This window comes from Ceratotherium simum, chromosome 31 (assembly GCF_057802395.1).
Source record: "Ceratotherium simum simum isolate JZ-2026a chromosome 31, ASM5780239v1, whole genome shotgun sequence".
NCBI lineage: Eukaryota > Metazoa > Chordata > Mammalia > Perissodactyla > Rhinocerotidae > Ceratotherium > Ceratotherium simum.
In genome coordinates this window covers 28,055,399-28,067,462 of record NC_141930.1, presented here as the reverse complement: position 1 = coordinate 28,067,462, position 12,064 = coordinate 28,055,399, and positions in this window count along the sequence as shown.

Genomic DNA, 12,064 nt, shown 5'->3' with positions numbered 1-12,064 from the left:
TAAAAAAAAAAAAGATGCAATCAAACATACACTCCACATCCCTAGCTTCTCTTCAAAATTCAGAAGACCTCACAATACAAGAGTGATACTTCCATATGGCAAGGAACAGCTGAAGTTGAGGAGTGGCTGCCCCTTTAGACAAGACGTGTTCTCTTCAGTGTGTCATAGTCCCCACCAATCCCTACTATCCTATTGCCCAGTGTGTATATTTATCTCCTTAGCCTCCAAGCATTTACATTTGCAAACTCAGGACTGGATAAAATTTATACTCCCTTTCAACTTCAGGCCTCCATGATTCTAAAACAATCAAATTGAAAGAAAATTTCTTCAGTCAGTATGCTATAGGACTGCAGTTGGTCTTAGAATCTTCTCCCAGAAAAATAGAATGATAGTGGACTAATTAACTTTCATAATTCAGAAGACTTCCAGATTAATTTTGTCTCCTTATTTTCACTTCCAACTTGACGATATGATTTTCCTAATTTATTCCTACAGTAGGGTTCTGCAACTACCTGAGTTAACCACCTGAGCTCACAGACACATATCTATAGAGTGACCACAAAATTTATCATCCAAACGCAGATAATTTTGAGAGAGAAAAAGGATGCTAAAATAGTTACAATAATAAATTTTAAAATATATTTATTTATTGACCAACAAATTGATTTCATTATAAATTGCACTTATAAAAATGTTATTCAAAATTATTTACAAAAAAATTTTTTAAACAAAAAGTAACATGTCTGGATACATTAAAGCAAAAAGGAAACATTTATATTGATATGTAAACTGTTAAATATAAGACGACATGTGCAAAATGGATTTGCTTATGCTAAGCCCCATCTCATTAAACTGAGACTTTTAACTTACTAAAGCTAAAACTTACAGTTTTAGCTGTCTCAGAAATGGAATCTTACACCAATCAATCAGAAATCATCTGATCAGCACTAACTAGGTCATCTGCCTGATACACCTCTGGAATCTCCTAAAGGAAAGTAACCTGCAATAACCAATTCACTTTTTTGCCTATTATAACTTCCTTGTTCCTGCTTCCTTCTGCCTATGAAAGTCTTTCATTTTGTACAGCTCCTCAGAGCTCCTTTCTATCTGCTAGATTAGATGCTGCCCATTCATAAATCGATGAATAAAGCCAATAAGATCTTTAAAATTTATTCAATTGAATTTTGTTTTTTAAAAAAACATTTGAAGATAACATACTAATAATTATTCTTGTTATAATTTCACATTCTTGAATCAGTTTCATAGCCATCTCTGTTTCTAATATTATGTCACTGGTATTTTTCTGAATAGAGTATTTTTCTTCAATATGATCCTATTTTTATTTTCTCATAACATTGAAATCTGTGTATTACTATATTAGAAATTGTTGACAACCTTTGTGGTTGTTATGGTCTGAATGTTTGTGTTCCCCAAAATTCATATGTTGAAATCCTAACCCCCCAAATGATGGTATTAGGAGGTGGAGCCTTGGGGAAGTGTTTAGGCCATGAGGGTGGAGCCTTCATGAATGCGATTAGTGTTCTTATAAAAGAGACCCCACAGAGATCCCTCACTCCTTCCACTATGTGAGGACACAGCAGGAAGGTGCCGGCTATGAACCAGGAAGAGGGCCCTCTCCAGAATGTGACTTGCCAGCCTCCAGAACTGTAAGAAATCAATTTCTGTTGTTTATAAGCTACCCAGTCTGTGGTATTTTGTTACAGCAGCCCAAACAGACTAAGACAGTGGTAGATTGCAAAAATGGCCACACATTGCTCTCATCCTTATTTGCATGTCCCTTTGTAGTGTAATTGTGTCACCTCCCAAATCTAGGGTTGCACAAGTAACTTGCTTTGGCCAATAGGACAATAGCAAATGTGACATATGCAGGGGACTGAAAAACACTTCAACATCAGCCTTGTCCTTTTCTTGCTCTTGGAACCCTGTGTCCATCACCATATACATGAGCCCAGGGTAGTCTGCTTGGGTGTGTAGTGCAGTCACTCCTTTTATCCTATCAAAAATAGCCCTCACTAACTAACAGCCAGCACCAATCATCCATCGTATGGTAGAGGCCACCCCAGACCAGAGGATCCCCAGCCCATTTGCTGGAAGATTGCAGTCACATGAGTGAGTCTATCCAAGACCAGCAGAAGAACCACCCAGCTGAGCCCAGCCCAGATGGCCCATCCACAGAATCACAAGCTAATATATGTTATTTTAAGTCACTGTATTTTAGGGTGGTTTGTTACACTGCATAAGCTAATGGTTCTTTTCTGTAGAGAAATATTGACTTTTCTAAATTAAAATTATATTTTTATTGAGAAAGTACTCTCCATACAGCTGCTGAAGTACCTGGTATGCTCAGTGCAAGTTCAAGCAAATAGAAGAAACTGTCAATTCCAACTTTATTCATATTGAAATGAGTAAGTAATGTGGCCCAAATATTTACACAGATACTATCTTCTGTTCTTCATTTAAAATACCTTTCTTGGGGCTGGCCCCATGGCATAGCGGGTAAGTGCGCACGCTCTGCTGCTGGCGGCCCGGGTTCAGATCCTGGGCGCGCACCGATGCACCGCTTGTCAGGCCATGCTGTGGTGGCGTCCTACATAAAGTGGAGGAAGATGAGCACGGATGTTAGCTCAGCGCCAGTCTTCCTCAGCAAAAAGAGGAGGATTGGCATAGATGTTAGCTCAGGGCTGATCTTCCCCACAAAAATAAATAAATGAAATAAAACAAAATACCTTTCTTCAACAAATATTTTTATGAGAGAAAACTCATCAAATAAGCTGTCACTATTTATAATTCTTTTGAATGTCTCTCCAAATTTAGAGGCTGCAAAATTACATGCATTCTCAGTTTCATTCCATTCTGGCACAAAACATAAAGTCATCTAATTTAAAAGAGAAGCTCCATCAAAATATTTTTTTACCTCAAGTACAAGATATCCCAATGCATATTTATAGAATTTCAAAACTAAATCTTATACACTGCTTGTGCTCTCATTATTTATTCAGTTTCTCCATTGTTTTTGTAGGAATAAAATTCAATATTTTCCCATTTTCCATCAGTTTCAATAATTGCAATTTGCTAAAAGCACCAAAAACTCAAGTTTTTGATGCTCCATTTATTGAATATTGAGATTAAACGTTTTCAAATGATTTTGAACAAAAAGTAACCAAAATTTAGAGGATTTGTTTATGAAAGTCTAATACTGGAAGACATTTAGATTGGTTTACAAATAAGTTCTTCAAAGACTCATTAAAACTGGTTTTAGATGTTTCACCTTTTACAGGATAAACTTCCAACAGCTTTACTTTGATTGGATGGATTTAGAAAAAGAAAATAATCATTATTGAAAATAATTAATTTTCTATTTTAAATCTCTGATGACACTGATATAGAACTGATATCATTTAACTGTCTGCAAAATTCTCCTTCCATCAGTGAAACCAGTGTGTTAAGTGCACTATTCCACTTATTATACATGCCAAAGACATTTTGAAATAAAAAACAAGTAAAATTAATTTTAATGAACAGTCACTTCATCTAAATGAGAAGTCAGGCTTCTCAGACTGAAATACAAGTGCACCGTCTGTGTTACATGTGTGGAATTGTCATCTTTAGGCTCAGTTTTCTTAAAGTAACTACTAACTTTTGAAGTAGATGCTGATGTTTCTAACTCTTTTTCTTTTTTTTTTTTTTTGAGGGAGATTAGCCCTGAGCTAACATCTCTTGCCAATCCTCCTCTTTTTTGGTGAAGGAGACTGGCCCTGGGCTAACATCCGTGCTCATCTTCCTCTACTTCATATGGGACCTGCCACAGCATGTCTTGATAAGCCGTGCATAGGTCTGCACTCGGGATCCAAACCTGCGAACCCCAGGCCTCCCAAGCGGAGCGTGCACACTTAACCGCTATACCACCAGGCCGGCCCCCATGCTGATGTTTCTTTGACAGATGTGTCTTCTGGTTTTTATATTGTTATTTTCTGCAGAGAACACTATTCATCCTCAACTTTCTTGAGAAATGGAAATTTAGTTCTTAATTATTCATTAAATATGTACTTTTTGATCTCATTGCTATTGAAAGGGCTTATTACATAATTTAGAAATCAAAAATCATAAAATAACAGCTGTAGATTTTCCCTATACAATAAATGCTGAAATCACTATGGGAAGAGCATTCAGACTTCTCTTGATGTAAAAAGTGTCCAGCCTCTATTTCTCACAAATATTTGACATATAAATAACTTATAGCTTCTCACATTTCCTGCTGACCTGGCAGCTTCGTGATCTAACAGGTTGCATCCAGGGCCTGGGCACAATTAGAGGGCACAGCAAGTGGTTGGAAGGGGCCCAGAACTGAAGACTCCCAGCACCACTCAAGATCAGAAAGGGAGCTGTCTCCAGCCACTCCCGTCTACGGGCACTTTGTTCTATCATTGAGTGCTCTATGTGCTGCCCTTTTCTGGAAGGAGGACATTGGTTATGTTGTGCCTGGGAAGAATCTGGAAAAGACAAACGGGTTATCACTTGTCTTTCAGATTTAACCACATGTTAAAGTGAGTATCTTATTCACTGAACATTCGTCTCACCCGCTACCAGAGAAGATAAGCAGAAGCTGGAAATACAAGGTGGAAGCCTGCCAAAGCCTTCCTGACATGTTTTGTTTTTCTTTTTTTTTTTTTTTTGGTGAGGAAGATCAGCCCTGAGCTAACATCCATGCCAATCCTCCTCTTTTTGCTGGGGAAGACTGGCCCTGGGCTAACATCTGTGCCCATCTTCCTCCACTTTATATGGGACGCCGCCACAGCATGGCTGGACAAGCGGCGCCTCCATGCGCACCCTGGATCCAAACCTAGGCTGCAAGCAGCGGAGCGTGCGCACTTAACCACTACGCCATGGGGCCGGCCCCCATCCTGACTTATCTTAATGCAACTATGACAATGCCTCACTAGAAAATAAAAGAGAAAATCCTGGGACAAATACTTGACTGAATGAGACGCCCGGACGACAGGCATTAAGAAGGGTTGTTCTGAGCAAAGAGGGACATAGGTAATTCTACCTATAAGCGAACTGTTAGACTCTTTAATTTTTTTACTCAGTTATTCATATAGATTATGATTTTGGATAACTATTAATCACTTGATACTTTTCTTACAAACGTATGTGGCTTCTGTGAGGATATGTGTGAAACGATTAGATAACAAACCTGGAGCTGAGCTGAGTAGGCCAGAAGAGGATATAGTCCCATTCTACAGAAAGGATAAGAGCATCCAAGTGGACAGCCAGCTTGCACCCAATGTGAAAGGATCTTTGCTCTCCAAAAGCAAGGCAATAAAACCTTCCCTTCTGTGACAATATAATGCTAAAAATGGATCCTAAAGAATGGAGGGTCACAAAGTGAACTCTCAAAGAGAAACAGAAGACTGCAGGGCTAAGAAAATGAAATATTAATAATAGCTACTCCTTATAGGAGACTTTATTTTTCATGATTAGCTCTATGGGGAAATATTATGATTATCCTCATTTTGCAGATAAGAAAGCTGAGGCACATGTAGAATTAGTCATTTGTCCAAGGTCACTCAACTAGATCTGAATCTACCCCATCTGATTCCTAGGCCTGTGTTCACCACTATACCACACTGTCTCCCCAAAGAAGAAAATCTCTCTGGGCTGCTGTACCTGACACAAGGGTTTGTTGTTGTTTTAATAGTTCTTTGAGAGATGGAATAAATTACAATTAGAATACCACCAAATAGCATTCATGGTTGTTGTACATGGTTTACCTCCATTACCTAAAGCTTGTGAAGTTCTTGTTTCATAGGGTAGGGAGGTAGTCCTTGGAAAGATATTGTTGTTTTCGTAAAGTCCCAAACAGAATCACTTCTAGTTATTGTTGTACCTCATGTGAACATTTTGGAACAGATCCAGTGCTCAGAGGGGTAGGGAGAGAAAGCAGTCTCCCTCCCAGAAGGGAAAGGCCACGGCACACTTGGCTGGTGTAGCAAGTGGTTGCCATGTGCTATTCTTTGTGTCCACTTTAATGTTTGCTGTCTTAAACATCTTTCTTGTGTTCTGTGCATTTTATTAAGCTCTTTATTCAATCTAGGGATTTTTTTCTCAAGAAGTAGACCTGAAACCTTCTTGACTTACTCAGAGATTCTTTTTTTTTTCCCCAAGACTGCAATACTTAACAAACTGCTGGAGTCATTAAACATTGTCTCTGAGTGAACTGAAGATGAAAAATGGTATTCTTTCTGGGCAAAAATAAATTTATTCTTTTATGGCTAGAAACACTTTTTATTGCCTTCACAAGTGATAGAGCTCAAGCACTAACTTGACTGTTATTCTGCTTATTACCATATAAATAGCTTTTAAATTCAATATGCTACTCAAATTCATGCAAATTTTAAAAATAGAGGCGGCTTATCTTCAGGAAACAAAAGTCTAGAGTATAAAATTTCTTACAGTCCAATAACTAAATAGTTTGAATTATGTGCATTATAGTAATCCTGACATTTTGATTAGACTACATATATTTAATCTCAAAAGTACATATTAATTCTTAAAACAGTGATCATCATATTTGATTTATTATAACTCTCTTTATCATTCATGGTCTTAAAGGCAAAAAAAATAGTGAGGAGACTATTATATTTATAGACTGTGTTTCATTTTCTCATAACTTTCTGATGTTTCTTAACAACCAAATGATGAAATATTGATATTCAACAATACAATTAAAAATAAGTTAAAGTAAATATTATGTCTTCCAGAGGATGTGTGTCTTCTTACACTAATTTAAAATTTTTTGAAAAGAAGCTTTCATTGCTCAAGATGCTTATTTCTTGAAATCCAAAGCTTCTAGAGATGCAAAGAATCAGGAAAATGATACTCATAATTAGAAGAGAAAATAAACCAATAGAAAAGACTCATAAATGACAGAGTTGATGGAATTATCAGACAAAACTTTAAAACAGATATTATAAATATGTTCAAGGATTTAAAGTAAAACATAAATAAAATGAGGAGACAGATAGAAACTATAAAACGTAATCAAAGGGAAACTTCAGAGCTAAAAGTCACTCAGAATAAAAAATTCCCTGGGTAGACTTAACAATAGATTAGATACTGCAAGAACAATAAGTGCAAGGATGATAGAAGTGAAGTGGAAAACATGACAATAAAAACTGTCCAAATTGAAGTACAAAGAGAAAAAGACTGCAACAATAGTGAACAGAACCTCAATGGCCTCCAGGGCAATAGTAAGCAGTCTAACTTAAAAGTAACTGCCATCTCAGAAGGACAGAAGAGAAGGGAGGACGGAATATTATTTGAAGAAATAATGAGCATAAATTTTTCGTATTTGTTCAGAAGTATCCTACCACCTATCCAAGAAGGTCAACAAACCACAAACAAGATAAACAGAAAGACCACACCAAGGCAGAGCAGAATTAAACTGATGAAATTCCATGATAAAGAGAACGTCATCGAGCAGTCAGAGGAAAAAGGCGTGTTACATAGAGGCCATTAAAGCTAAGCATCACTGCTGACTTCTCATCAGAAGCAATGCAAGCCAGAAACCAATGGAAAGAAGAGAAATTTAAAAGCAAAACAAACTGGCTTATACAATTGTGACACCCTTGGCAAAGTCTTCTCATTAACATATACATAATAGTAATACAGCGGATAAAGAACACACATAATTCACAAATGAAATACAAGTGAATGAATAGCATATAATAAATGTAAAACTTCTTTAGTCACAAAAAAGCAAATTGAAGTAATTTTTCACCTATGAAATTGACTTTAAAAAAATATCTAATATTTGTAAGTAGAAGTAAATATACTTATTCACTCCTGGTGGAAGCATAAATTAGAATGTTTCTGGAGTCTTCACACTGGTTATATATACAAAAAAAATGTTGAAAAATGTGATTAGCCTTTGACCCAATAATTTCATTTCTAGGAAATTTTTCTAAGAATCCTAATGATGAATGTGTAAAAAGATTTAATTAGGATGATCATTGTACTGCTATTCATAATAGCAAAAATAAAAATTAGAAATAACAATGTTACATTTATAGGATAGAATACTATTCAACAATTATAAACAATATTTTAGTTGAGTGTTCATAGACATGGATAGGCTAAGTAATAATAGAATAATACTAATATATTAATGTTAGTACTAATACTATTGGTACTAATAGCAGTAAAGGAATAAGATACAAATATAATAGGAACACATGTATATACAAAGAGCTCTAGGTTAGAAGAACATACACCAGTATGCAGTAAAGGATTAACCTTGACTTGAAATGCTCTGCCTGGTAACATTGTCTTTGTTTACCTGGTGGCCTTAGGCCATACTGGATCTTCTATGTTAACAATGTGATGTATGGAGGGGCCTTTGGGCCACATGGTATTGTAGGGGATCAGAATTGGCCACCCCATAATGTATTTCTTTGCCTTGCCTTGATTATTTTTAAGAACAAAAGACTCAGAAAGAAACTTTGACCTCCTCCCTAACTGCCTAAAAGAATTTAAGATAAAAGGCCTGCCCCCAGGACAGGCCATCACCACAGATAACTCTGGGTATGGTAGACTGTGTGGGTCCTTGCTAAGCCCATTCTTATCAAAGTTCTGTTTACCAAACATTTGCTTTTCTATTTCCATGTGAATTGCGTTCCTCGCCCTTGAAGCCCCAAACCACTACCCGCAACATCCTCCTTTGTTTTTAGCTGAAGGTGATATTTAAGGTGACAGCTTTAGCCATTCTGGTGAGTTATTCAGCTTTCTTGGGTTTCTCCCATGTATACATGTTATAAAACTTTATTTGATTTTTTCCTATTATTCTGACTCATGCCAATTTAATTCTTAGGCCAGCCAGAAGGACCTAGAAATGAGTAGAGGAATTCTCTTCCTCCCCTACAGTATCAACTTAACCTCTAGAGGGGCTGAAGACTAAAGTCAACCATGAAGTGGCCAGTTATCTTTACATGCCCAACCCCTAATAAAAGTCCTGGACACCAAGGCTTGGGTGAGCTTCCCTGTTGGCGATATTCCATGCATGTTGCCCCACATGGTTGATGGGAGAAGCAAGCACTGTCTACACGACTTTTGGACTCTACCCTATGTGCCATTTCTTATTGTTGATCTTAATCTGTATCCTTTTGCTATAAAAAAAAAAATAACCATGAGTATAACAGCTTTACTGAGTTCTGAGTCCTTCTAGTGAATTATTGAAACAGAGTGGTCTTAGGGACCTTCAAACTTGCAAACAGTACGTAATTATGTTTGAATGTGAGTGTGGGATTCTACAATTTTTGCTGAACCATAATTTTTCTACAATAAACATATTGCTAATTTCATACGAATGCATCCGTTTCTTATATCCTTTAAACATGTGTATCATTTGATATAGAAGTAGTTTAAGGAAGTAATCACATGGGTGATCATTGTAGTCTTATTTGTAATAACTAAAGTGGGAAATAGTTTAAATATACAACAGAGGATACAATAAGTAAATCATGTGCATCTGTACTATTGAGCATGATAACTATTAAAATTTATGCTCTAGGGGCCGGCCCAGTGGCATAGTGGTTAAGTTCACGCACTCTGCTTTGGCGACCTGGGGTCCGCAGGTTCGGATCCCAGGCGCGGACATACGTACCGCTTATCAAGCCATGCTGTGGCAGGCATCCCACATATAAAATAGAGGAAGATGGGCACGGATGTTAGCCAGGGCCAATCTTCCTCAGCAAAAAGAGGAGGATTGGCAATGGATGTTAGCTCAGGGTTAATCTTTCTCACCAAAAAAAAAAATTTACACTGTAAAAGAGCACTAAGATAAAAAACTGTCAAAGCTATATTGCTAAGTGGACAAAGTGGAGTAAAAATATGTAAGTATATTTCTGTTAAGGTATGCGTATATATTTCCACAGGGAAAACACATACACATAAGTGAGAATCTTGGTTACCTTTGAGTGGTAGAATTACGGTGGCATTAATTTTTTACTTTGTGCTTATGTATGTTTTACTCATGTTCTTTTTGAGCAGGTGTTATGTTTATAATTAAGAAAAAAACTTAAACTGTTTCTAGCCCCACCTGTAAAATAAATTTTAAAATCTCTTAAACTAATTTAATGATAAATTAATTAGGGATAAATTAGGAATGGATAGTAGCAGAGGACCCAGGAAAGAAACTGAAAAGAAGTAGTCCAAGAGGCAGAGGGAAAACCAGAAGAAAATGAGGTCACTGAAATCAAAAGGGGAGAGACAGCTTCCAGGAAGAGGTAATCAACCACAGCAAAACTCAAGCGAGATAGGCATTGGCACCTGGCAGTTTGGGAGGTCACTGCTGGCCACCTATAGAAGACCATCTCTAAAAGGGGCATATTTGCTTTCTTCTTCATGAGCTTTTAGTGAGGTTTGAAATAAGAAATGTCAAAATACCATACCAAGTTATCTAACCACCTTCAGATATACATGATCTGATTCTCCACCCCGTATGTGTACACATCACACTCACCTTTCACAGGATACTGCTGAACATTCACTGTTTTTATCACCTTACCTTGCTTGATGTTGACTTTTCCAGATACCATGTGTTTTCACACAATCCATGACAAAACCAGCAAGATGCTAGACTCTGAGGAGTCTCTCCTACTTTGGTAGGAGAAGAGGGCTATAGAAAATGATGCTGATAGCTTATGCTGGCTTTCAAGGAACAGAAAATCTTTTTCTCGTGTCAGGATATATGTTAGGCATAGCAACAGAAATACCAACAGAGGGCCATAGAGGTGATCTATAACATTCTATGGAATTAAAATGTACTATGAAGAAAGCTCACCAGCAACCATAGAAACTCCTGATATTTTTGCTAGATGGCTTGGATTTGCAGTAGATGCCAGGAGTTTAAATTTCCTCCATCTCACCAGTGGTTAAAACTAAAAAAAGGGGAGCTAGATAAACAAAGTACCCACTCACTCCCTGCCCTTTCCTGAGCTAAGCACTTAAAAAGTACCATTATCAAGATATATTTATGGAATATCTAATACGAACCCAAAACTGCAAAGGTCTCAACGTAAAATTATGTATCTCAGTTTTAAAAAAGTGTCAAGAAGTCATCTGCTTCTTTCAGTATTCAAACAGGTATTTTCTGCCTCTTGTATGTACTTGTAGCCGAGAGAGAGCAAGTGGGTGTGGAAGCAGTGGCAGAGTGTTCCAGAATAGCAATCACCTAGAAATTCACAGCCAGGATAGGGCTCACTGGCTTTGAGAGCAAGCCTGTACATCTTCCCGACACTGCCATTTTTATACTCGTGTTGTTGTTAAGTAGGAAATGCTAATCTGTAAGTGTGATAAATTCTTTTTCAAGAAATCTTCAGTAAATTTAACAAGCAAAATTTCAGAAAAATCATGCTTTTCAGAAAAAGCATTTGAAAAAAAATCTCAATTTATATTTTAAAAGTGTAAAGAATGGGGCCAGCCCGGTGGCATAGTGATTAAGTTCATGCGCTTCGCTTCGGTGGCCTGGGGTTCGCAGGTTTGGATCCTGGGCACGGACTTACACACCACTTACCAAGCCATGCAGTGGTAGCGCCCCACTTCCAAAATGGAGGAAGATTGGCACAGATGTTAGCTCAGGGCCAATCTTCCTCACCAAAAAAAAAAAAAAAAAGTGTATTTAAAGAAATTAAAATAATGTAACAAAAAGAAGCTATCAGTAGAGGTAGAGAGAGACAAATAGTTTGTCATGGATAGAATGAAAGGTCTTGGTTTTCTGAAGCTTGCTTTATTCATCCTCAGAAGAAAACAAATTAAAAACTAAAACATCTTAAAGGGGCTGGATGGCATCTTTTTATCATCTACCAGCCTTGAGGAAAACAAAAGCCTTGGATATTTTTCTCGTCACACTTTTTCTATTATTACCCGTCTACAATTTTGTTCTTTTCGTCTTTTGCACTTTTTCTATCCTCCATCTTAGTTACTTTAAAAAAATCTACTAAAGGATTCAAGTTATAGTTTTGTCATAGCTATGTTTGTCATGTAC